Source organism: Harpia harpyja, chromosome Z, assembly GCF_026419915.1.
Source record: "Harpia harpyja isolate bHarHar1 chromosome Z, bHarHar1 primary haplotype, whole genome shotgun sequence".
Taxonomy (NCBI): Eukaryota; Metazoa; Chordata; class Aves; order Accipitriformes; family Accipitridae; genus Harpia; species Harpia harpyja.
This window is the reverse complement of record NC_068969.1, coordinates 91,927,723-91,954,972: the sequence shown is the minus strand read 5'-3', so window position 1 is coordinate 91,954,972 and position 27,250 is coordinate 91,927,723. Positions and strand designations below refer to the sequence as shown.

The window sequence follows — 27,250 nt, the reverse complement described above, 5'->3', positions numbered from 1 at the left end:
GGTCAGGACAAAAAGGCTTTGCACATAGTAATACAAAACAATACAAAATCGACAGGCTTGCATTAAAAAAAAAAAAAATTACAATTCCACAATTCGCCTCCCCTTCTAATGGAAAGAGGTTGCAATGCTTTACACGTCGAGCAGCTTCTTCAGACGGAAAGGGGTGATGTAACACACTGCAGCCAACTCCTGCTACCGGTTCCACCGGACTGGAACTGCCAGCACAGTGTCCTCCAAAAATGAGTTACTGGTCTATACCATTTTATTAGTGAGGACGGCTGCAGCATACATCTGGTATCAGCCGGCGCGATACAGCCCGGTTTCCAGGGCACCAGGAACACCGAAACCCGCAGAGCCCTGGCAGAGCCTTACCCTACAGCACCGCGTACGAAATTACCGTAAGGCAGGCTGCGTACGTCATGGGCGAGTTTTAAGGACAAACGTGCTTCCTTCACAGCACAGGAACAGTAAAGGAGAAAACTCGAGTATGGGCTGGGAGAGCAAGTCACAGAAAACGCGCGGCACATCCCTCTGTAGCACACATGCGGCGTGTGTTATCATTTTAAGGCTCCGTTTCACCCATGGGCCGTTCGCCCGTGCCCGTGCCCCCCTTGGCTCCCCTCCCACCCCGGCGCCACGCTGCCGGGTCACAGCGCCACGTACCGACAGCGCGGCTCCCTAAAGCGGGCGGGAGCGGGGGGACGGGATGGGACGGACACACGGGGACAGGGCTCGCCGGAACACAATCACCGGTTTTCTTTCCGCATCGGACACCCAAGGCACGCGGACCCAGAGGGGACACGCCCCATCCGCCGACCCCCGCCGGAGACCGACCAGCACGCCCCGCAGCCGGCAGCCCGCTAGGGGCGGAGGCCGCCCCCAGGGCAGCGGAACCCGCCCGGACCGACGGGCCGCGGCCCAAGGCTGGCCCGCCGGGAAAGGCAACGCCGCCGCCCTTCCCGCGTCCCCGCCGCCGCTTCCGGCGCCCGCCGCGGACGTGCCGGCCCACTCCGCTAGGGCGCCTGCGCACGGCGGACGGCGCATGCGCGCGGCGTGGCCTGCCCTCCCGCTCCCTTCCCGCTGCGGCGGCCCTACCGGCCGCGGAGGATGAGGTGCCCCCGCTGCGGGGGAGGCGGGCCGCGCCGCGCCTGAGCGCTCGCACCCCTTCCCTCGCACCTCTCCCCTCGCAGGGGCGTAGGGCCGCGCCCGCTGCCCTGCCCCGGCATGGAGGAGAAGTACAGCGGGCAGGCCTTGGCCGGCGGCGGCGTGCTGGGGCCCGTCGATGTGCCCACCGCCCGGTAACGGCGGCGGGGGGGGGGGGGCGGGGGGGGGAGCGGCCGCCCCGCTGGGTGAGGGGGGCAGCCCGTCGCCGTCCCTCCCTCTGGGGAGCAGCGAGCATCGCCCTTCAGCCTTCCGCGGGCGGCGGGAGCCGGCGGCCTCCTCCGCGTGAGGCGCAGGGCCGCCGGGGAGGGGGAGGGACCGGGACCGGGACCGGGACCGGGACCGGGGGCGGGGCCTGGGCCTGGGCCTGGGCCTGGGACCGGGGCCTGGCCCGGGAGGCGGCGGCGTGTGCGTGGTGGCAGGCGCGAACGGCCCTTTCCGCTTTTGCAGGCTGACGCGGTACATCGTGCTGCTGTGCTTCACCAAGTTTTTGAAAGCCGTGGGGCTGTTTGAATCCTACGATCTTCTGAAAGCGGTCCACCTCGTGCAGTTTATCTTTATAGTGCAGCCGGGGTGAGTGTGCAGGGGGTGAAGCCCTGTCCGCCGCTGTTCAGGCACACTTTGTCCATGGTGTTCTCTGTCAGCGTCAAGCTTATACCCCGCCTTATGTTGTTATAGATTAATCGAGGAAGAGAAGGTGTACCAGTGGATCCAGGAAATACTCTGTTCATAGCAGTGTTTTTCTCTCATATCTCTGCTCACTATAATTTCAGAAATGTAGAATATCTCTAGTTGGAAGGGACCCATAGGGATCATCAAGTCCATCTCCCTGCTTCTTGCAGGACTACCTAACACAAAGCCACATGACTAAAAGCATCATCCAGACACTCCTTGAACTCTGACAGGCTTGGTGCCATGATCACTTCCCTGGGGAGCCTGTCCCAGTGACCGACCACCCTCTCAATAGAAAACCTTTTCCTAATGTTCAGTCTGAACTTCCCCTGACACAGCTTCTTTCCATCTCCTCGTGTCCTATCGCTGGTCACCAGAGAGAGGAGATCAGCACCTCTGCTGCCCCCCTTGAGGAAGCTGTAGGCTGTGATGAGGTCACCCCTCAGCCTTCTCTTCTCCAAGCTGAACAAGGCAAGTGACCTAGGCCACTCCTAAGTCTTGCTCTCAAGGCCTTTCACCATCTTGCTCACCCTCCTCTGGACGCATTTAACAGTTTCCTATCCTTACATTGAGGCACCCAAAACTGCACACAGTACTCAAGGTGGGGCTGCACCAGTGCAGTGGAGAGTGGGACAATCACCTCCCTCGACCAGCTAGCTGTGCTGTGCTTGATGCACCCCAGGACACAGTCGGCCCTTTTGTCTGCCAGGGCACACTGTTGACTCATGTTCAACTTGCCATCAACCCAAACCCCCAGATCTCTTTCCACGGGGCTGCCTTCCAGCCTCTCCTCCCCAAATTTGTACGTGTAACCAGGACTACCCCGTCCCAGGTGCAGAATCAGGCACTTCCTCTTGTTAAATTTCATATGGTTGGTGATTGCTCAGCTCTCCAGGTCTATCCAGATCTTTCCATAAGGCCACTTTAGCCTTGAGAAACTTCAATGTTTTTGCTACTTCAAAATTGATCATGCTATGACAGTACTGATCATAGGAAACTCAGACATGTCCAAATTTTCTTAAGAAGGGTGTAGAAGACAAGCTTTCTTCCTTGTAATTTCTATTCCTCTAGTTCTTGTGAGCTTCAACTGCTGTTTTTCCTTGATTGAGATCTGAAGTGTAGAAACTGATAGCAAATATACAGAAACAATCTTTGCAGACACAATCCTGCTTCATGTTTACCTGATATGATGTGGAAGAGCATTTCTGTAATAAACCGGGCAGAGCTGGAACATTTGGAACCTCATTTTTGTCTTCTATTTCAAATTTGTTTACATTTCACCATAGTGTTTTTCCCCACCACTTACTCTTGATCCCAGTTGAGGAAGATGTGTGCTGTTCCTTACCATTTCTAACATGCTGTGTATTCACCATTCTGTATGTGAGTAAGCCTTCAGGTGTATGTATCTTGCTAATAAAAAACATAGTAGTATTTCTCCTCAAAATTTCTGAGATCAGTATTTTGATTTTTGTAAATCACAGGTAGAGTTCTCATTAGTCATTCTCTGAAGAACTTGCATTTAAAATTGACCAGAACTGAAGTTCACTTGTCATGACCTTTGTACTGATTTCTGACACAATGCAGCAGGGAAAATAAAACCAGTGGGTGTGGTCAGTGTGGCCTTTTAATGAAAAATGTAGAGAAGCCATGTTGTCAACTGAGCCTGATAGGAAAGGCCTAGTTATTTAGAGCTGGTGTGAATAAAAAGCTGACTGCTAATACACAAATAGAGAAAACTTTCTTCTTTTAACAGGTCTGCATTTTTTATGGTTTTGTTTCAAAAACCATTTTCTTCTGGAAAAGTGGTAACCAAGCATCAGGTGAGTTGACACATGTAATAATGATTCACGTCTTTGTAGATATTCTTGACAGCATGGCTCTTGCCAAAAATGAAAGGGGAACAAAGGTTGCTGCACTTGGAAGATGTGATAGCAATTCCCAGAAGCATGTAACTAACTTTGTGTCTAGTGCACTGTAAAAAACAATCAGCATTTTTAGCCATGTATTGTGAAAAGATTGGTCCTTGGCTCCATACAAGCATCTGTTCTGAGGACTGGATTTGCAAGAAGAGCTTAGTCTACTTGGCTGACTTTGACAGTTTCAGAGGGCAGTTTCTGGACTGCCAGAATGTTGAAATGCTCCAGTCATGTTCCCCATGCCAAAAGAGTGCTTTTGCGTGGTGCGTTGTGATGAGGGGCTAGTCTATGCTCTTCAAACCTGTGTTGAGTTCCCAGTATCCTGAGATGTCAGAGTAGGGCCAGGTTGGAAGCTGCTGTTTAAGATATTTTCATTTGCTCCATATTCATCTTGGTTTTATGTAATTGTGTGCACAAAAACTTGATCCATGCACGATGTCATCAGTGTATGTGCTAAGTAGAGAGAATCTGAAGGATAGCCTGAGAAATGTTACAAATGTCAACTGCTTTCCTGATTAGACATGTATGGCAGAATTTTAAAGTGTGAACAGGCATAAATTGCATCTTTGATTTGTGTTTGGAAAAATCTGTGTGTGTATTGTTTTGCTCTTGTTTAAAATTTTTAAATTCTGCATTTTGAGGATGTGATGTTTGTTGTAGGTACTTTGTCTTGTTTAATGTATTTCCAAAATGAGTTACTTTTCTTTAAAAATTTGCATTTACAGTTAATAATGTATTGAATAGCTGAATTATAACCTGCATCCTGAAGAAAGAATTTAACACATGCATAAATGTATGTAGACTTAAGGTCTTAGTCTCTTTATCTTGGATGTTTTATCTAGTTCTATATATATTTATCAGATACATAAAATAGATTAGAAAACAAACAGCATCTTTGACAGGTAAATGGACTTGAATTTTTTTCAGCGTTTTTTCAGGCTTCTTATTAAAGAGATCTCAGACTATACTATAGAATCTAGTACTGTGGTAGAAAAGAAATAAGTAATTCTGGTTCATGATATGTCCAAAGAAACCTTAGTTGCCTGGCAAAGTAGTTAAGATAATCGTACTCTAAATTTTGCAGAACTTGCAGAGCGTATGTTTTCCCCTCTATTTCTACAGCTGCTGTGCTAGAAGAATGCTAATAGTGGGGTGTTTATTCTGAAACAGTGGAGAAAATTATAATGAAATACCTTTCTTTTGTAGTGGATCAAAATTTTTAAGCATGCTGTTGTGGGATCTATCATTTCACTCTTGTGGTTTTTTGGCCTTACTCTTTGTGGACCACTGAGGTAAATATATATTAACTGTAAACAATGTGTTATCTTTTTAAGCTAATTTTTGTGATCTTTCCCTGTCTTGTTCCTTTGGTTTTTTGTTTTGTATCCATTAGCTCATGATGCCAGCCTCTTGCTCTATTTTTTGAAATTTTAAATGGATCTTTATGCTTTTTCCAGTGAACTCTGTTGTGCTTGGGAAAAGCTACATGTAATTTTCTGTAGAATTTGTAATTTTCTTCATTCATTCTTTGACAAGATGCCAGTGGAAAGTCTTGATAGTGCTTGAACTATTGATGTGAATGATATGAGATCACTGACTGTGGATTTCATCATTTCCTAGTCTCATTAATGTAACCCCAGTTGTTTATGTAACTATTGGGAGTCCATGGCTTGACAGCTAGTGATAGCAGCTTGTATTCCTGTGCCAGGTAACTAGAATCAATTTCTGCATTTGTTGCAGGGCACTGCTTTATCTAATCATATGCCTGTGCTGTGTTGGAATTGGGTGGCATTAGTGCATATACTCTGAGTAAAATCACTTGTGCTGTTTGTTGGCAGTGCTGACTGAGTAACTAAAAAAGAATAACATTAGACTTCCAGAAATGAAGGTTAATGGATTAGTGTCGTGGTTTAACCCCAGCCAGCAACTAAGCACTGCACAGCCGCTTGCTCACTCCCCGCCGGGTGGGATGGGGAAGAGAATCAGAAGGCTAAAAGTGAGAAAACTCGTGGGTTGCCATAAAGACAGTTTAACAGGTAAAGCAAAAAAAGGAATTCATTCACCACTTCCCATCGGCAGGCAGGTGTTCAGCCATCTCCAGGAAAGCAAGGCTCTATCACGCGTAACGGTTACTTGAGAAGACAGACTCTATCACTCCAAACATCCCTCCCACCTTCTTCCCCCAGCTTTATATGCTGAGCCTGATGTCATATGGTCTGGAATATCCCTTTGGTCAGTTGGGGTCAGCTGTCCTGGCTGTGTCCACTCCCAGCTTCTTGTGCTGCACCCCCAGCCTACTCGCTGGTGGGGTGGTGTGAGAAGCAGAAAAGGCCTTGACTCTGTGTAAGCACTGCTCAGCAGTAACTGAAAGATCTTTGTATTGTTAACACTGTTTTCAGCACAAATTCAAAACGTAGCCCCATACCAGCTACTATGAAGAAAATTAATTCTATCCCAGCCAAAACCAGCACAGTTAGACAGCATCTTTCATTAGAGAGAGGAAGGTAAAGCCTTAAATAATACATTTTATGAAGTTGAAGTTTTATCCTCTACACAGAAGAAGGCACACCCGAGAATAATAGGAGTTCTTAATACTGTAGTGCCTTTCTGGGTGCTGGCAGTCTTCCCAAACAGAACCAGTAACGTGGACCCTAGCAGCCTGGATTGCTGTGTGGAGAATGGCAGAAGCATTTGGTAAACTTGACAGCGATTATTACTGTCATGTTCCACTCTGAAAAGCTGTCAATATAGCTTGTTAGTCAGCCTTTGCTATCTGAAGGAGATAGTGTGCAAGTTAGAATTTCTTATTTTCAGCAATTAAGATGTTCTGAGGTTGCATAAACTACTAGACCATTAACACCTCAATAAACAGGATACAGGACAGGACCTCTTTTTTCTGAGAGCCAGAAACTTTGGTTTAGAGGAGGTATTGTAATGGGAATAATAATTCCATTTTGAGTAAGTTAGTATCTTGTTGTGTTACTAGAAGAAAGTACAATTTAAAGTAATCTATAAATGAATAATTTTAATCTGTTCCTTGATTTAGGAAGTTCTTTGTTTTGTGATGCGTCTAGCTGTCCGCAGCTAGATCTATTGCTGGTGAAGGCAAATAGATTTGCATTTATCCTTTTGAATTGTTTAAACTTGCTATTGAAATCACAGGATAAATCTTTGACTGCTGTGTCATTGAATTTTAGCTGAAATAGTATATATTAAGCTTGTGAGATAAACTTATAAGTGGACATAAGTGTTTATTTCACGTTTTTCTAGGACATTGTTGCTGTTTGAGCACAGTGATGTGGTTGTGCTATCACTCCTTAGTGTCTTGTTCACGAGCTCAGGTGGAGGACCAGCAAAGGTATTTAAAAATTCATTTTACCAAATGTAAAAGATACTGAATGCTATAAATTCAAGTACTTTTCTACCTGGAACAAACAGTGTTTTGGACCTATGTTCATAGAAACTGTGCTTTTTTTAGTTTAATTAGTGGTAAAATTATAAAATGTACTACTTGAAATAATAAATATGACATTAAGAGAGAAACAGTGGGTGAAGCTGCTGGAGATCCATGGCAGATACCTGAGAATTTTTTCTGTTTGAAGGCGGAAAAGAACCTTGAGAATGATTTTTACACTTCAGCATTCTTTGTAACAGGATTTGGGGTCCAAACTGACAAAAGGACATATGTGCATGTCGTGGTCCTGGCCTTTAGGCACTGAAGTCCAGCAATACAGTCTCCAGATCCCTGCCTAGCCTCTTCAATGTCTGTAGCTTTTTCATGTACTTTGTTGGTTTTCTGCCAAAAAGTTCTCTAAGTACTTTAAGGTCTGCATGAGCCTGTGTGTGCTGAATACTTGGGCCCAGTCTTTCACTTAATTAGAGATCTGTACTTGAGACATCCTTTGTCTGAGTCCCATTACACACAATTTCGCAAGGTGTTCTCTAACTGTGCCTAATCAGCCCTAAGTGGAATGAGCTCGTGCCAGCACCTAGGAGTCTTCACCACTTTCACTCAAAAAAGTGGAGCTGGAGGAAGATACCTTATGATGTCATATGCCTGAGGCTAGAATACTTGCTGTGTAGGAGAAGGTCTGGTTTTGGTGCTGCCTCAGGCTGAGAGTTTTGAAAACTCTGAATCATAACTGCTGCTGGAGTCCCTTAATCACTTTTAGGCTGGCCTTAGAGTGAGTAGCACAGTCATCTGCTCTGACTCTCTATGCCCACCCCCCTCAAATTGAGATGCTTAGGGCATCCAGCATGAAGCTCTTCGTCTAGAAGACAAATTTTTTCTCCAGCCAGCCACCCAAGGGGTAGATGCAGAGCTTCAGAGAGGTTCTTTGTCAATCTGTGTTGTGGTGGGCCATGCTTGGCAGTTAAGCTGCATATCTAACGCAGCAGAAACAAGGGAGTGATAACGCTGTCCTTTGAGTATTTCAGCTTTATGAAGTGAACTGTGGCAAAGAGGTCAGCTGACTTTCCAAAACAAGAAGGTGATAGCTGTATTTGGCTTCAGAAGATGAATTGTAATAGTATTTTTTAGCTGTAGAGCTCAGTGTCTTGCCAAGATGATGAATACCAAAATTGCAGTGTCTTAAAACAGGGTGGTGAAAGCTCTGGGCGCTGGGATTTCATAGCTACCTCTGTACCATCCCTATAAAAGCACTGCAGAGCTCTGCTTTCTTAGAGCCTTTGCACAGTGCTCTAGCCTTCGCCTCCCCTAAGACAAAATTCTACAGTTTGTCCACTAGATCTTGTTTATGGCTCCTTGCTGCTACAAAATATTAAATCATCAGGCTAAAGTACCTGTGCACTCTGGCAGGCAGAAACACACCATGAAGAAGGAAGCAATCACACTTGAAGTTTGTAAGATACAGGCTTCTAGCTTGTTACAGTGGTGATTTGCCCTGAGTTATCTGGTAAATCTGAAAACCAGAATAAATATAAAATCATATTGTCCAGGTCAATTTTTTAAAAAAATTAAAAAAAAAAATATTTTTTTCCTCATGTTTTTCTTACTTAACAAAAATATGCTTAGATTGATCAGGAGGAGGGGAGGGAGAGGACTGATTTCCTGGATTTTTTTAGATTAATCTGTTTCAGCACATAAAAATATTTGGGGTGTGTTTTTGTGTTTTGTTTTTTTTACAGACAAGAGGTGCTGCATTTTTCATCACAGCTGTCATCTGCTTACTGCTTTTTGACAATGACGACCTCATGGCTAAGATAGCAGAACATCGTATCCTTTCTTGCTATGTGTAAGAGCAAGAGCAAGTGCCTATTATTACTGGGACAGAGAAAATGTGAAGTTGAGTGCACTGAATTAAATATGCTTGCATTTTTCCTAATAGGAATCTTACCTTTCAAGAATATTATAACATAAGATTTTACTTTTACATCTACATACTGATATTTACAGCGGAATGAATAGCATTGCTTACTTTCAGAACTTAGAACATAGCTATAGATTTTAAATTGTAGTTCAAGGCTCCCTGCCCATTTGCACATCTCAGACCACTTAGGATTGTTAGAAGCTTTTTTGATCAGCTCTCCTTTTTTTTAGAAATTCTAGACATAATGGCTGTAGCCTAAGTCTGTGTATTAAATGGTTGACAGCCTGGCTGGCAGTCTTCTCCATATATCCAGAAAGATTCGTAGAATCACAAAATCATAGAATGGTTTGGGTTGGAAGGGACCTTTAAAGGTCATCTAGTCAAACCCCCCTGCAGTGAGCAGGGACATCTTCAACTAGATCAGGCTCAGAGCCCCATCCAGCCTGACCTTGAATGTTTCCAGGGATGGGGCATCTACCACCTCTCTGGGCAACCTGTTCCAGTGTTTCACTACCCTCATCGTAAAAAATTTCCTTATATCTAGTCTGAATCTACCTTCTTTTAGTTTAAAACCATTACCCCTTGTCCTATCACAACAGGCCCTGCTAAAAAGTTTGTCCCCATCTTTCTTATAAGCCCCTTTTAAGTACTGAAAGGCTGCAGTAAGGTATCCCTACAGCCTTTTCTTCTCCAGGCTGAACAACCCCAACTCACTCAGCCTTTCCTCACAGGAGAGGTGTTCCATCCCTCTGATCATTTTTGTGGCCCTCCTCTGGACCCACTCCAACAGGTCCATGTCTTTCCTGTACTGAGGACCCCAGAGCTGGACACAGTACTCCAGGTGGGGTCTCACCAGAGCGGAGTAGAGGGGCAGAATCAAGTCCCTCAACCTGCAGGCCACGCTTCTTTTGATGCAGCCCAGGATACGGTAGGCTTTCTGGGCTGCGAGTGCACATTGCTGGATCACGTCCAGCTTTTCATCCACCAGTACCTCCAAGTCCTTCTCCGCAGGTCTGCTCTCAATGCCTTCATCCCCCAGCCTGTATTGATACCAGGGGTTGCCCTGACCCAGGTGCAGGACCTTGCACTTGGCCTTGTTGAACCTCCTGAGGTTCACAGGGGCCCACTTCTCAAGCTTGTCTAGGTCCCTCTGCATGACATCCCATCCCTCAGGCATGTCAACTGCACCGCTGAGCTTGGTGGCATCTGCAAACTTGCTGAGGGTGCACTCAATCCCATTGTCTATGTCATCAATGAAGATACTAAACAGTACTGGTCCTAATACAGACCCTTTGAGGGACACCACTCATCACTGATCTCCGTCCGGATAGTGAGCTGTTGACCACTACCTGCTGGATGCAACCATCCAGCCAATTCCTTATCCACTGAACAGTCTACCCATCAAATCCATATCTCTCCAATTCAGAGAGAAGGATGTTGTGGGGGACCATATCAAAGGCCTTACAGAAGTCCAGATGGGTGACATCTTCCCTTGTCCACTGAGGTAGTCACTCCATCATATAATGCCACTAGGTTTGTCAGGCAAGACTTGTCCTTGGTGAAGCCAGGCTGGCTGTCTGGAATCACTTCCCAGTCCTCCGTGTGCCTTAACATGGCTTCTCGGAGGATCTGTTCCATGATCTTCCCAGGCACAGAGGTGAGGCTGACAGGTTGGTAGTTCCCTGGGTTCTCCCTCTGCCCTTTTTAAAAATGTGTGCGATGTTTCCCTTTTTTCAGTCTCTGGGGACTTCACCTGACTGCTGTGACTTTTCAAATACCATGGAGTGGCTTAAAGATTGTTTTGTGCTTTTGCAAATGTGGTAGTCTCAGTTCATCTGCTAGGCTGAAAAGCGGTGTGAAATAGCCTGCGGTAGCTCCAACAACAATGGACTTTAAGCTGCAAGTGGAAGCTGGCTAACATGCTTTCAAAGGCACTGAGTAAATTGAAATTGATCGTGAAGTAAGTTTTCAACAGGTCGTCTCATCATAGTGAAGTGTACTGGCAAAAAGTGGTACATCTTGAGGATGGACAGTAAAAACAAATAAGGTGAAAGTAAACTTTCTCAAGGAGGGATGAAAACATGGAATTACAGATGCAGATGGTATATTCAGGAATAGTATTGATTAACCCACTGAGTTTTCAGTGAGTAAATTCATTGTTAAAGTGCCCTGTAGTAGTTTTCCCAAAAGCTATCATTATTTTAATATTTGCTGCATTATGCTTGTCAATTACTCTTTGTTTTCTAAAGTATAAATATTTAGAAACTGGAAAGATATAGACGATATTTCAGGCAACTTGCTGCTTTAGGGCTTTTAGTGAAAATCAATCTAATTTTTAATGCTGTTGAGTACATTTTTCAAAGTCTCATTGCCAAAATTAACATAAATCCTGTATCATGACTGCTGTACAGTATTTAACAGTGACTATGTGCTCATGTTTTAAAATACTCTTCCCCCTTGTCCTTAATATTTTTAACTATTTTCTGTGGAAATATTTTCATCTTTCCTAAATTTTAAGGATCTGACAAACCTTAAAGCTCAGTTTGCTTACTTCTGCTTTCTGTGGTTGTCTTCTACCTCTGTCTGTTCTTCAGTTAAAAAAAAAAAATCATCAAATGAAACTCTTCCTTAATTTTTTTTTATTTAGCTGAGGGGCATCATGACAGTGCTCTTACCCATGTTCTGTATACAATCATTGCTTTCCTAGGTGTTGCAGATCACAAGGTAAATAACTAAATAACTTGTATTTTAGTAGGTTAATATAAGGTAAGAATTTCACCACCTCAGAGCTAATCAAGCATAAATCAAAACCAAAAAGTTCAACATCTGCACCCCATATTGGAACGGAACTAGCACTTTAATTTTTACATCCTGATTGAGTATGAGCATCTTCAGTATAGCAAACCAAACCATACAATATTCAACTTGTATAGCTGAGAAGGACTTTGCTGTAATGCGTAACCTAAAAAGTCTTATTAAAATTATCATAAAGTATTGTGTCATCAGTATCCTGGATGTTCATAATGCTTTGCATATAAGCTGTTTCTTGCTCACTTTTGGGGTCTGTGTTTTGTTGCTGCTTCTTTATCTTTCCCCAGTCTTTCCTTTATATTAGATGCTTGTATTTGAAGACACAGATTCTGATACTTCTCCATAGTATACTCCCATTATAATTGGTGGCATGAATAACTATCAAAATCTTACTATATGGGATTGACCTATCTGATTGATCTGTTCTGTTAGCTTAGTCTTGTTGCTAAAGTGGCTGCATTGAGGACTAAAACAGGAAAAAAAATATATGGAGCAGCTTAGAGAGACTGGTTAACTGTGCAAAGCAAGTGTGTTCTAAGGGAGATGAGATGCTGTGCGTGCATCTTGTTCATTTGTAGAACAATTTTGAAAGAAAATATTGTGAAGAAATATGGTATGGTGCAATTAAAGGTAAGGGAATGAAAAGGTTATGAAAGGCTTAGAGGCCAAGGTGACATCACACTTTGGGGGTTTACATATGCTTTCAGCACTTTTAATAATGGAAGATGGGAAACCAAGTTTTGTGTGATTTTTCTTTTTCTTCGTATGCTGTTTGCTACCTATTCACTGCTGTTGTATGTCAATTAACACTATTGAGAGTTTTAAACTTCAAGTCATAGTAGGCTGTTGTGAGTAGTGCTGAGGTATAACCATGTATACTATGTTACTGGTTTTAACTAGAGTAACAATTACAGGAAATACCTTGTCTTTGGCTTTTGTTGATAAGTTAAGGAAAGCATATTAATCTTTTTTCATGTAAGTGTCACTTTGTTTGGAGTGAGGTATCTGGCTCTTAAGAGATGCTAACGTGATCCTTCTGTGTTTCCAGGGAGGAGTACTGCTTCTGGTACTGGCATTGTGCTGTAAGGTTGGTTTTCACATGGCTTCCCGAAAACTATCTGTAGATGTAGGTGGAGCCAAGCGTCTTCAAGCTTTGTCTCATCTTGTTTCCGTCCTTCTGTTGTGCCCCTGGGTCATTGTCCTTTCTCTGACAACAGAGGTAAGATAGCAAGTACAAAAATACATCATTTTTTGTAATGCTTCTGCTTTTGAAGTACAATTTAAATCTTTCCTTTAAAATACCTTTACAATTACCAAAGTTGCCATCTTTATTTTTGTAGTAAGCTCTGTTTGAAATTTTTCCTCTATATTTTGATGTATATCTGTGTGATACCATAATTTCCTCTTCTGTGTGATAACTTTATTTCATCTTTCTAGCTCAGATATTATATCCTGGATTCATATACTAACATAGCACAAGTATTAATGACTGTATAAATACAGGGCTCTTTTATTCCTGAGGAGTAGATTATTAAAGACATGTTCGTGATGCCTGCATGCTTATGGAGAGTAGACCGTTGCAAACATGGCGTTGCATATGGCATTGCTTTTAAGCACACGAAAGTATTTAAAGTAAGGTACTGTAGTGCATATTAACTGTATGTCTCTTTCTATAGCTAGAGTGTTGGTTTTATGTGATAAATTTGAAGTATAAAAGTATTTATGTTTTGATGGATTGCTGAAAACATTTGTAATGAAAGTGAACTAGATTTAATGCTGTATATACACACCTAATGGTGAACAATCCTGTTTGAAATGTATTTTTTGTTGCAGAGTAAAGTAGAGTCTTGGTCTTCTCTCATCATGCCTTTCATAACAGTCATCTTTTTTGTTGTGATCCTGGATTTCTACGTGGAGTCCATATGCTCTGTCAAGATGGAAGCTTCCACGTGTGCTCGATATGGATCCTTTCTTATTTTCATTAGTGCACTGCTTTTTGGCAACTTTTGGACACATCCAATAACAGACCAGCTTCGAGCTATGAATAAGCCACCACACCATGAAAGCACAGAGCATGTTCTTTCTGGAGGTGTGGTAGTGAGTGCTGTCTTCTTCATTTTATGTACGTATTCTTATTTATCTTTTGATAAATCTATTGTCCGTGTGACTGGGAAGCCAATCAGAAAATGGATGTGTGCAGAATTCTTTTGGATGAGCTTTTACGGATTCTTTTGGATAAAAAGGGCCTGTAACTTTGTGCTCTTACTGTCTGTCTACAAAAAAAAGAATGCAATAGATCTGTTGTGAAAGTGATGATCTAATCTTACATAGCAATGAAATCTAATGATAAACTTCAAGATGAAGTTGACAATAACTTTGCTGCCTGCAGATTTCATGTAAGCTTTGACTGCTGATAAAACACATTATAAAATCACTGTGAAGCTTAGAAACAGCAACAAAAACTTCAATACTTTCCTTGCAGCTGCCAATATCCTGTCCTCCCCCTCCAGGAAAGGGCAGAAGGGTACCCTTATTGGCTATTCCCCTGAAGGCACTCCTCTCTATAACTTCATGGGTGATGCATTACAGCAGAGCTCTCAGTCATTACCCCGGTTTATTAAGGAGTCACTGAAAGAAATCCTTGAGGAGTATGATTCTAGGCAGATCTTCTATTTCTTGTGCCTAAATCTGGTAAGTGCCTGTTGGTTTTTTTTGTCAAACCCAACCACAGTAGTACATACATAGTACAGTAAGAAGAGTTATTCTTTAAAAGGGCCTCATGATTGATTGTTTTTAAAGTGACCCTTGATAGAGTAGTTTCATTAGATGGAATGTTAAAATAGAAGATTCTTAACACTAATCTTACAGTAAGTGGCAGGTCACTTTGGTTTGTTGTCACACTGCGGCACTGGTTCTATGTGGTAACTATTATACCAGTAAGTAAATACTTGTATGATGGTACGTTTAAGGTGAGGTATCTCAATGTTACCAGCAGATAAGCTGAAACTAGTAAGGCCTTCAAGGATGGGGACAACAGAAGAGTAAGTGTGGGATTGCTTAGTGTCATTTTGGAGTAGGCTAGTTTTATTTCTAGCTTCTCTTTCGAACAGGAAAAGATCATACAGTAAGCAAGATTGATAGAACCTCATTTGCAAAGATCTCTCTTCATTCTTTGGCAATTATTCAATGAAACGGGGAGAAACTTGAAGTATCCGTGATAACTTTAACAAATTCCATTACAGAGTATAAAAGATGGAAAAGAACGCTTATAGGCAGACCAGTTAATAATAGTAAATCATACAGGGAAAATGCATGTATTAAAAATATTTCCTCGTGTACCGTTCTCAAAACTAATTCCTAAGGTTAAACACTCAACTAATTGGTGAAGAAAATTCTTACAGATACATAGACAGCATTGCTTTTACACTAATAATAGATCAGATCAGAGTTGTTACATTGTTTAATGACAAAATGCTGAAAATTTTGTCTGCACAATGTTAGTTTAAAATTCTAAATGAAAACTTAAATTTACTCCTGTGGAGGGTTGTTTTCTTAGGTCTAAGGCTTCTGGGAGTGTAGGTTCAAAAATGTCTCTTCATAGACTTGGAATGTATCGCTTTTGTTTTGTTGGAGGAGAGAGAAAATGGTCTAGAAATACTTCAAACAATACCTTTGAAAACTATCAAGTGTTCTATGATAAGAGTTTCCTGCTAGCTACCAAGACATTAAATTACAAGTTAATCTTTGAGGAAAAATTCAAACTCCCTTTTGTTTTAGGCTTCCACTTTTGTGGAGCTTTTTTATGGAGTATGGACCAATAGCCTTGGTCTCATTTCTGATGGATTTCACATGCTTTTTGATTGTTCTGCCTTAGTGATGGGGCTGTTTGCAGCTCTGATGACAAGATGGAAAGCAACTCGCATATTTTCCTATGGGTATGTATATTAGGTTCTTGAAGGACTATCTGAAAATTATTCTACTTGCTCATTTTCAAAATGTCCTGCTATAAAGATATGTTTGGGAAGTTTTAGTGTTGCATGCTTCTGTGGGGTTTTTGCTATGTCTCTTCCATTTGTGGTCATGCTATTCCCCTCTTACCCCTGCAAAAAAGTGTCTGAAATGTAATTTTCATTTATCTCTACAAATAAAACTTTATCACTGTGAATATTATTTAGAAATTGCCTCACTCTGTATATATATATGTATGTCAAACAAAAATATATGTTCAAAGTCAGTGTTTATATGAGGATTTCAATTCTGCTGACATAATCAAAATTTGTATGGCTAAATTGCATAGCAGTTTAGCAGTTTGAAGCCCTGAATGTGCACTATATATAAAAAAATACTTACATTATTATAGCTTTATACTATTGGTGTTTGGACAGTTGCAAACTAGCTTCCTCCTTGTCAGAAGTAAATAACCCAGAAATTAAGGCACAATTTTGTGGCATTGAGGAAAAAAATCAAAGCAGTCTTAATGCTGTATTAAATGTATTATGATTTTATTTATTATAACTTTGAAATTTGTTCAGAGTACCCATTCTTCACTCTCAAAAGTACATATGTTTGCTTTCAGGTATGGACGTGTAGAAATTCTCTCTGGATTTATTAATGGCCTCTTTCTGATGGTAACTGCTTTCTTTGTCTTCATGGAATCGGTGGCCAGACTGGTGGATCCTCCAGACATCGATACAAATATGCTAACTGTAAGTTTTGTCATTCTGTTTCAGTGTTGTTTGGCAGTTAATGGTTCATTTATGTTTGTCTTAATTAAAAAAAAAAAAAAAGTTAGGAGACTAAAGTTGCATACTCTAATCTAAACTGTGCCTTGACTTTTTAACATATTCTAATTTTAAAGTCCAAACTTCATCTAGTTTTAAAATATGAAAATATATAGGGGTGAATATAATTTAATTGTAACAGTTAAATTGAATTTTTTTCTAAGATGTTACAGCTGTAATCTTTTTAGATGGTTGTCTTTCTACAATAAAAGATACTGAGTAAATAATCTGTACAAGACTAAATTTGGTTCAGCTGTTATGTATACCAATGTCAGTTATTACAGAAGAGATTTTGTGTTAGTCTCTGAGAAACCTCAGAAATCAGGCAGAATTCATAACATAATGCTGAGTGTGTTACTATGGCATAAACAATCCTGAAGCTGTGCATAGCTAATCTTAACTACACCAGCGTCTCTCTACCTTCCACAGCCTCTTCAGGGGCTCCCTACTTAAATTTTCAAGCTTCCATCCATTTCTTTCAAATGCAGTAGTTCATTTTCTTCAAACTAAATTTTTTTTGTTATGGAATTCTGCAAATCCATGCCTTCATTTATCACATTTCCAGCTTCACTTGTTTTCTTTCACACGCACACACAAATTTGTGCTCTCCTGCTCTCTTCGGTAACAAAGAGAAAGATTTTTATGTAGGCACAATTAGAAATGGGCACTGCTGGAACTGAGGCCTGATTTTTTTTTTTTTTCTTTTTAATCTTCAATATTTGCTCCATTTTTACTACTGATTTTGTTTCTTGGCGGGGGGGGGAGGGTTGCCCCCTCTATATGAGCACAGTCTGCATAGCCAAGAAAAGGTCTAATAACACCTGAATAGGACTTGCTTAATTCCTCTATTAGCTGGAATTACTCTTATGCTTTGCTTGTTTTTCAAGAGAAGAGCAGAAAAATAGGCAGACAGATAAAAAGCACAACTCGACCAGTAAAGCAGCAGTTGCTGTCTTCAGTTGAGTACAATTTTAGATGAGTGTGCGTGTCCTACATACAATATAGAATTTGGGGGGGAGGGGGCAATGAAAGCGAAGCAAACCTTGTATTCGAACCACTTTACCTCTTTATGAAAGTAGATAAAATCAATCACCCCTTCTTAAAACTAAATTTGCTATCTTGTCCTAATTTGTGGATACCAGGTTTTGCATTTTGGGTGGGGTTCTTGGGAAGGTTGGGGAGAATTGGATTTTTTTGAGAGGGAAGGAAAATTCCTTTGAAACCAGCTTGTATACTGAAAGGAATATGATGAGGAATCCATATTAGAATAATCCTGTTGATGTTAATGCTTCCACAGTTTTTCTTAATTAGGTGCATAGTGTTTCTGATTACCATGTTCTAGAAAATAAACTTGAACTTCTGGGCAGATGTAGTGAAGTTTAAAACTTCTCTTCCTCTCACAGCCAGTCTCTGTTGGAGGGCTGATCGTAAACCTTGTTGGTATCTGTGCCTTTAGCCACGCGCACTCCCATGGGGTTTCTCGGGGAGGTTGTCACTCACACGATCACAGCCATTCTCACCACGGGCACAGCCACGGCCATGGGCACAGTCATGGACATTCCCACGGGACTTCTGGAGGAGGCATGAATACCAACATGAGAGGCAAGTACAGATTGTTGAATCGTAAATGATGTATGTGATTTCCAGCAGGCTTTGAAGATTCTCAGAATCAGACCCAATACTATGCATCATTCTTAAAATCTGTCTCCAGAAGTGATCTGACAGCCATTTAACACGGTATACATGAATTTCTCAAACTGTTTCTTCGTTAGTGAGTTCAACTTGAAGAAACACAACTTGAAACATTTCTTTGCATGGCTTTGAAGAAACATAACTTGAAACGTTTCTTTGCAAGGCTTTCTTAGGTGTGGGTAATACTTAAGGACCAATAAAAAGCATTAATCTACAGCCTTCACTAAGATTAATAAGTAGTCATTGTAAACCTTACTGAATAAGCTTAAAGTCCTTGTTTCTAAGTTCCATCTGGAAATGAAAGTACAAGGTCTCTATCTATAAAGGTATTACCATGCTTCTAGGTATCACATGATAGCTGGTTGTAAAAACACTGGAGGAGGGGATAAGAAGCAGAACAAATGCAGGCCAGCAACCTAGAATATGCTTCTATTTGTGATTCAGAAGATAACAGTGGTAAAGATGAAACTTTCTTTTTCAAATCTAAATTCAGAAGCTAACTGAGAAGGGCAATATATCTAAAATTTCAGCATAGCTACTTCTTAGAATTTTTTCCCCTAGCAGTTAGAAAGTAGTTATTTACCGACCACCTGGCTTATAAAAAAATCTATAAAGGAATGAGTTGTTCGTGTAAGCTTGTCAGAGCATAAGCATTTTAGCGAATAGTCTCATATTTCATTGGTTATATTACTTCCTAATTCAGTTGGCTATTCTGTTGTCTGGCATTTTTGTGAAGTCTGCCCATACTCTTAGCTGTTTCAGTATTCTTTCAAATCCTGACACTTAACTAGCACTAATCTTACAAAAGGTTAGAGATTATTTTTCTATGCCCGTTGAGTGTACATTGAGAATGCTACCCATCCTTAAAGCAGTATAAAGTATAAAATTCATAGCAGTAGCAGATAGACAGTCTTATAAAATTGGAGCAGAACTGGCATACAAAAACCAAATGATACATTAGTGTCTGTCCACATGAGCAGGCCAATGCATTTGCACTGATCTTATCCTCTGTTACGGATCAATGAGTCCCTCTATACGCAGTTAAATGATTATGCTATACAGTACAAATCCCACTAACAATTTAAAGACTCTTCACGTTTGGTTTAATCTGTGAATGCTTGCCTAGATCATTGCACTGCGGAGTAAAAATGGTTTTTTTTACATTGATTTGTAATTAAATTTTAGAAAAGCTAAATGTTTTGTTTAATTTTGCACCAGGTTAGGCAGCTAATTGCCTCTGTTTAGCTTGAGGGGCGTTTATTACGTTTAATAAACCCTACTGTGTTTCCGCTGTTGAACATGTATGTACATTTTAAACAGAGCTGTTCAACTTAATCACTCAGTTCATTTTGTTTTCAGGTGTGTTTCTGCATGTGTTAGCAGACACTCTTGGCAGTGTTGGTGTTACCGTATCAACGATATTTATTCAGCAATTTGGATGGCTCATAGCTGATCCACTCTGCTCTCTTTTTATTGCTACATTGATTTTTCTTAGTGTTATCCCACTATTGAAAGATGCCTGTCAAGTGCTTTTGTTGAGGATACCTCCAGAACAGGAGAAAGATCTGCATGCAGCTTTAGAAAAGGTCAGAACTACAATTCTAAATGTTTTTATACACAAACATACAAAGCTAAAACTTGTTAATAATTATTAAACTCAAGTAGTTCAGTCTGACAGCTTCCGTTGTCTTAGACAACTTAATGTCTTGGGTTGTTTTAATTCTATTTTGCAGATATGTGACAGGATTAGGAGTTCTACTGATGAAAGTTGTTTTGCAGCTAAAAAAACTTGTACTGTTTTTTGCTTTTATGGGTAGCTCATCATTTCAGACAATTATGGTAACAGTGCAGGAAAAGTACTTAGCACTAAGAAAGTAAGGTAGCAATTCCCAAAAGCTTGCGGCCTTTTTAAACTTGATGTGTACAGTTCAGGCTACAAGATTATATCTTGAGCCTGTAATTGCAGGTTTTCTTATTTGTCCATACCATGAAGGGCATGCTGGTTCACAGTAGGTGAGATGGAAAAAGTACAGCTTTTTTTTCTAATTACTTTTTCATTCTAGTCCATTCTTTTCCTGTCTGCTGCAGTACGGTATCTACTTTGAGGTTGTACTTAGTCTTCACTGTTGGCTCATTTGAAGTTCCTGCCCAGAATCATAGTGCAGACCTCAGTGTGGGAAACACCTCTCTGTCAAAGAACTAGTTACATGTTCATTGAGGATGCCATCAACTAGAGGCAGCAAGGAACACTATCCTGATGTCCTGTCAGTTAGTAGAGAGGGAGATGTGTTCTTGTCTGCATGAGAAAGAAAAGAATGAATGGAAGTTGGCTGGGAGAGGCTTGCTTAGCGAAAGGAAAGTGAGGTGCAGAGTGGGGTTTCACTTTTTGACAAGGGAAGACAGCAATTCTGGGAGACCGAGGGTGAAGAAGGCACTTTTTGAAAACAGTGAAAGAGCAATTCATTGAAAGATAATAGAAAAAGCCTTTTAAAAAATACATCACAGTAAAACAATATGGTTGCTGTAGGTTGACCCCACCCAGCAGCCAGGCATCCACACAGCCACTTGCTTGTTCCCCACTTTACCACCACCACTGCTGGTGGGACAAGGGAGAGAAAAGGAAGAGCAAAAGCAAGAAAAATCTGGGAGCAATACAAAGGCGGTTTAACAAATGAAGGAGAGAGCGAAAAAAAAAAAGCACTGCACCACCTCCCACAAGCACACTGATGCCCAGTCAGTCTCCAGGCAACAGCCACCTTGGAAGCCAAAAAACCCCCTTCTTCCTCTACCCCAGTTTTTACTGCTGAGCATGGCGTTATACAGCATGCAGTTTCCCTCTGGCCAACTTGGGTCAGCTTTCCCAGCTGTTTCCCCTCCCTACTTCTTGCCCACCCCCAGCCTACTCACCAGGGCATGAGCAGAGTGGGAAAAAGAAAGCCTTGACAGTGCCCAAGCACTGTTCAACAATAGCCAAAACATCAGTGTGCTATCAGAACTGTTTTAGGCGCAAATTCAAAACACAGAACCATACGGGTTGTTGTGAAAAGAGTTCACATCATCCCAGCCAGATCCAGTACAAAGATCAATTTAATAAAATGATAAAATTATGGGAAGATACTATGTCTCTGAATTAAGTGCAGCTATGATAACTAAATAGCTGCTTATCCTGGATAGTGAGGTAACAGATGCCCTAGAAATTGTTAAATGCCCAGCCAGCCTCCTGGTTGGTCTATACGTTGATGTTATTGTGATCTGTACACTAAATGACTTTTTTCTCTTCCTATTTAGCATTGCACTGTGCTCGGTTTTTCATTTAGTTTGACTTTTAGCTTCTTGTCTTTGACAGTAATAGCAAGGTGACCTTTCAGTACTACATACTTCTGAATAACAGCTTAGCTGGAAAGCTGCTTTGTTATACAGCTTTGTTTCCCTGTGAAATATTTGCCACCAACATCCATGTACGTACACAAGTTTAAAATGGGTTCTTAAATTAATTGTTGCTAATGTAATTTCTTTACAGATTCAAAAAATAGAAGGAGTCATATCTTAGAGATCCTCATTTTTGGTGTCACTCTGCAAGTGTTGTGGCAGGTACAATACATGTGCAAGTGGTATCAGATGTGATGGAACAGAGAATTGTACAGCAGGTAAGGTACAAGGTTTTTAGACCCTAACGTCTTGATTTCTTACTCTGTAGCCCTTTTTCAGAGGCTGAAGTTTGAAGCTGCTGTTTGTGATTATTTTTGTAGTTTTTAGTTAATGTCTTGGAGCTGGTCTCTAGTGCTGTACTTCCTCTTGCCTGCTAGCTTGGAATTAGCTGCATAAAGAGTTGTTTGCTAAAACATCTACCAAAAAAAAAAAGTATGGGCATTTTTTTCTCACTGTTGAAAGTGGCACTACGTGTGCTCTGAGACAAGGAGGAGGAGGTGGATTTCGTGCTACAAAACAGGCACTAAACAGTAGGGATATCGGGATGCTAATCATGGGTTTATAACTGGCTTGCTAGTATCTGCCTGCCTTGGGGTTTTCTTTTCCTTAAAAAGGTGGTTATTTACTTATGCAAGACACTGAGAATTACCCATTATGCAGAAGTTGCAAAGCTATACCCTCTGAAGCTCAATTTTCCAGAAAATTGAATTCTTCATGATGATATTTTTTTAATCTACAGTATTTCAGAGCCAGAATACTACTGCAAGTTACTGTGAGATGCATATTAAGTGTAATACTAATGTTAACCATACTGTTCTATTCAGGTTACAGCAATTCTGAAAGATGCTGGCGTAAACAACCTAACTGTCCAAGTGGAGAAGGAAGCTTATTTTCAACACATGTCTGGACTCAGTACAGGATTTCAGGATGTCCTTGCAATGACTCAGCAACTAGAATCCATGAAATACTACAAAGATGGTACTTATATCATGTGATAGAAAGTTATGTTCACCAAAGGAGGTGCAAACGGTGAAGCTGTAGGATTCCATACTCGTATTTTTGACAGGAGATCTTGCACATACATGTACAGAAACAAATGTACTATATATTTGAATTTTTTTAAGCACTATATTAAAATAGGATCAAGGTGCTTTTATAAAGGAAATAAGGACTTGAATATTTGCTGTATATGTGAAAATAATGGAAATCTGTACTTGGTGTTTATTAAACAGAAGTCTGGATATGTTCCATGCTTAATCTTTTACGAATGGAACATCATGATTATAATTTCATGTTAGCAGTGGGAAATGGAAATAGTTTATATTGGAATGCAAACGTAATTGTTGTGGTTTAAGCCCAGCCAGCAAGAAGGCACCACACAGCTGCTCGCTCACTCCCCCCCCTCCCAGTGGGATGGGGAGGAGAATTGGGGACAAAAAAGTAAAACTAGTGGGTCGAGATAAGAACTATTTAATAACTAAAGTAAAATAAAATATCATAAAAACAATAATAATTAATAATAATAATTGTAATGAAAAGGAATATTAACAAAAAAAAGGGGGGGGGGACACAAGAAAAGACAAGCGATGCACAGTGCAATTGCTCACCCCCTGCTGACCAATGCCTGAGCAGTGATTGGCCCCTCCCGGCCAACTCCCCCCAGTTCATATAGAGAGCATGACGTTCTATGGTATGGAATATCTCTCTGGCTAGTTCAGGTCAGCTGTCCTTGCCATGCTCCCTCAGCAGAGCATGAGAAACTGAAAAAATCCTTAACTTAGGATAAGCGCTACTTAACAACAACTAAAACATCAGTTTGTTATCAACATTATTCTCGCACTAAATCCAAAACACACTGTACCAGCTACTGAGAAGAAAATAACTTTGACCTAGCTGAAATCAGGACAATAATCAATTGAAAAATATTTTTCTTTCTTTCAAATGTAGCTTGAAGACTTCTTGAATGAAAAATAATTACATGCTTATTACAGGGAGTAAAAAACAACATGAAGTCATGTTTTTTGCACACTTTGTTAGATAATAGAAATAAACAGTTTTTATATTATGTCTCAGCATACAAATCTGATTTCTAAACTTAATGAATCAGAGCAAATAGATGTTACTGTTTTAAATTTATGTCAAGTTATTTTTTTAAGGAGAGAAATCCACAGGTTAACAGTGAGAAATAGGGGAAAAAATTGTAGACACTTTTTTGTTTCCTGAGAAGACTTAAAAAACACACTGTAAAATAAATTTTTTGTACTTTTTATATGAATAACTGCAAACGCAATAGTTTGAAGCTTAAAGTAATTAATCAGTGAGCATCCTGGCACACAGGTAAACTTCACTTCTTCAAGATACATTATTCTGTCATTTACTTGATTTTTTTCATAATACCATAACACAGCTGTAGGTGTACTGTAGCCAACTATACCTTTTTGTCTTACCCAAGGAAGCAGTCCAGATTTAGAATGCTAAACTGTGACAGTAGTCTGGGACTTGGCACATTGCTGAAACAAACTGTAAATTGAGACTTCTTGACTGGAAAGAGAAAGAGTGTGTTTAAGAAAGAATTATGCGTGTTGGGGTCTTAATACTGCAAAGAAAACAATCTCTTGTCTTCAGTGAAAACCTGTCAACAAGGTAATAACATAGGTCTTCAGAGATAGTTACCTTACAGCTGTTTACAGTCTTCCTGTGCCCTCTTTTCTTCTTGTCTGAAGCCCTTAAATATTTTCCTTGGAATTCAGCAAATCAATTCAGTAGTTGGCAAGAAATGAGGACATCTTTCATCATTCCATGTATCGTGGCAGTCTTATTTTGTCATACTGTTTTCTCGTTCTGGTATTTAGGATCAGTACCTTTATCAGTATCATGATAAAGACTGGACTTGATGTTGGTGGAATTTGAGGATAGACCGATGTAGGAGTTACATGGTCAGATCAGATTTACCAGCAATGCCGTTTGAAACATCCTTGAGCAATTCTGCTTCTCTTGTGATCAGACTGTTTATGGAAACTGCACAGTTTCTTTTGTAACTGTTAAACAAGTTTGCATTCCATTGTCCCCCCACACTCCCCACGGTGCTGTGTTAAAACACTATCTGCAATACGGGGCTGACTTGAAAAACTGCAGCCAGAAAGTTTCTAGAAGTCGCATTGCTTTTACATACAGTAATGAAGATTGAGTGATCACAGTCCCTCATTTCTCGGGGTAATGCTGCAGAACCAGCAGTGTTCTTAAAGCTTGATCCTGTTTTCTTCCGATTTATGCCTTTGGCGGTGCTTTTCTCACCTTGCCTCCTCCAGAAGGCTCAAGTCACTTGAATAACAGTGCTACAATTACACTTGGCCTATAAGCAGGGTGATCTTTCAGTTTTGAAAACCATACTCGAACAAAAACCTTCAGTTAATATTTACACGTGCCACTCATGTTTGAGGTGATTGTACAGCGTTTCACCAAACCAAGCATTAGCCCCATTGTGATAGGTAGATGAAAACGGGGGTGATTTTTCTTTTCAAATCAAGTTAGCTTAACATAATGGAAAAGCCTTCACGCTTGCCACAACTTTCTGTGAGGAAAGGCTGATTTCCTACTTCAGCTGCTAGCAACAGGACCTGGAACCAGTGAAGGTGGCTGGGACCACGTTAGGTGATCCTGGCAGCGAAGGTGAGCTGGTACCTGGATACTTCAGGCAAGTGCAAACCTGCACCTTAACACGCGTTCAGCAGGTTTTTGTGTGTTGCTCAGCAGACATGCAGGGAGGACAATGGCAATAAGTGTTGTCTATCTTAAATTCGTCGAACAAGAACCGGTATCCGGCAGTAATCCTCCAAAGCAGCGTTCAGGCTTCCCCCCCGGCAAGATCTGTTAGAACCGTGCTGCCAGGGCGGGTTTTCAAATCGCAGGTGTGGGCCAGCTGATTTATGTTTTAATAAATACCGTGGTGGGGGAGTTTTTAGTCTAGTCACTTGATTTGCGTGCAGACAATTGCAACAAAACACTTTCGAAGATGGAACAAAGATGTAAAACGAACTGCAGCTATGTATGGTACATCTGGCGGCAAGCCACGTATCTGTGCATAACGAGTTAAAAAATAAACGCGTTTTTCAGCAACGCTGTAAGTGCATCTCGACTTCTCTGGTTCAAACGTCAGCTGGGATGTAAAGCGCAAAGTTGCCGGGGAAGAGCCTGCGTCAACAGCGCGCTCTGGGTCCACCTCCGGCTGGGAGCGCAGGAGCCGGTCGGGGGCAGGCGCCGCCGAAACAGGGGCTGCCGGGCCCTTCCTTCTCCTGGGCCCGAGCGCCGCCTCCCGGCGGCAGCCGGCCGCGGGGCGGGTGGTGGGCCTGTCACCGGCGGCTCGCCCGCACAGGGGCTCCCCGCCGAGGCCGCCGCCTGCCTGTCGCCCCCCGCGCGGGGAAGAGCCCCAACCGCCTCCGGGGCGCGCACGAGCAGGTGCGCCCGCCGCGGCCGTAGTCCCGCCCCCTTTCCAATGACCTTGGGCGTCCGTTTGGGGTCGCCACGGCAACGGAACGCCGGCAGCCAGCAGGGAGGCAGAGGGCGACCAATCAGCGGCGGCGGCCGAGGTGTTTAAACCCTCGGCGGTGGCACTGAGCTCTGTACTTGGCTTGCTGCTGCTACTGCGGCGGCATGTCGTTCAAGGTACGGACGGGACGGGACTGGGGAGCAGAGCGGAGCGGGGCTTCACGCCGCGGGTTTGGGCATCGCTGCTCGCCCTCATACGGGGCGGTGGGGGAAGCGGCTGTGAGGCCCTACGGCGTCCTGCTCCCCAGTTCCCTTCCCCTCTGCCCAAAAACCATCCAGCTTCGCGGGCGGAAAGGTCTGCGGCGGGGCAGACATCGTGACCTCTCCCACTCACTCCAGTTTCTCCCTGGTGGGGGGGATGGTGATGCGTGTGCACAATTCTCCTGGGGCACCCTTTCCGTTCCCCCCGGCTCCCCTTCAGTACTCAGGTCGGGGCGGGGGGGGGCAGCCGTGCAACCCCCCAGGTCCGCATCTATAACCCTCCAGCGCTGGGGCTATGTAGCCGTGCAACCCCCTGCCCCGGGCCCTCTTCTCCAGGCCACCGCTTTGGGGCATGGGGCGAGTGCCTGCAACACCCCCCGGCCCCTCTTCTCCAGACTGCTGCTTTCAGGTGAGGGGTGAATGCCTGCAACCCACTCCCAGCCCCTCTTCTCCAGGCCACCACTTTCGGGTGACGGGCAAGTGCCTGCAACACCCCCCAGTCCCTCTTCTCCAGGCCACTGCTTTTGGGAGAGGGGCGAGTGCCTGCAACCCCCGCCACCAGCTCTCCTCCTCTAACTCTCCAGTTTCGGGGCTGCAGCTGTGCATTCCCACCTGCGCCCCCCGCCCCCAAAGTCACCACTCGTGGGGTGCAGCAGCAGGCCCAGTGCCCCCCCTGTCATGCTGCTGCTGACCGCCCTCCCCTCTCCCCACA

General features: G+C 42.3%; 1 pseudogene; it reads left to right on the top strand.

The window, feature by feature from the left end:
• The first annotated feature begins 1,056 nt into the window (after positions 1-1,056).
• On the top strand, positions 1,057-25,908 carry LOC128137134 (zinc transporter 5-like; annotated as a pseudogene).
• The last annotated feature ends 1,342 nt before the right edge of the window (positions 25,909-27,250 follow it).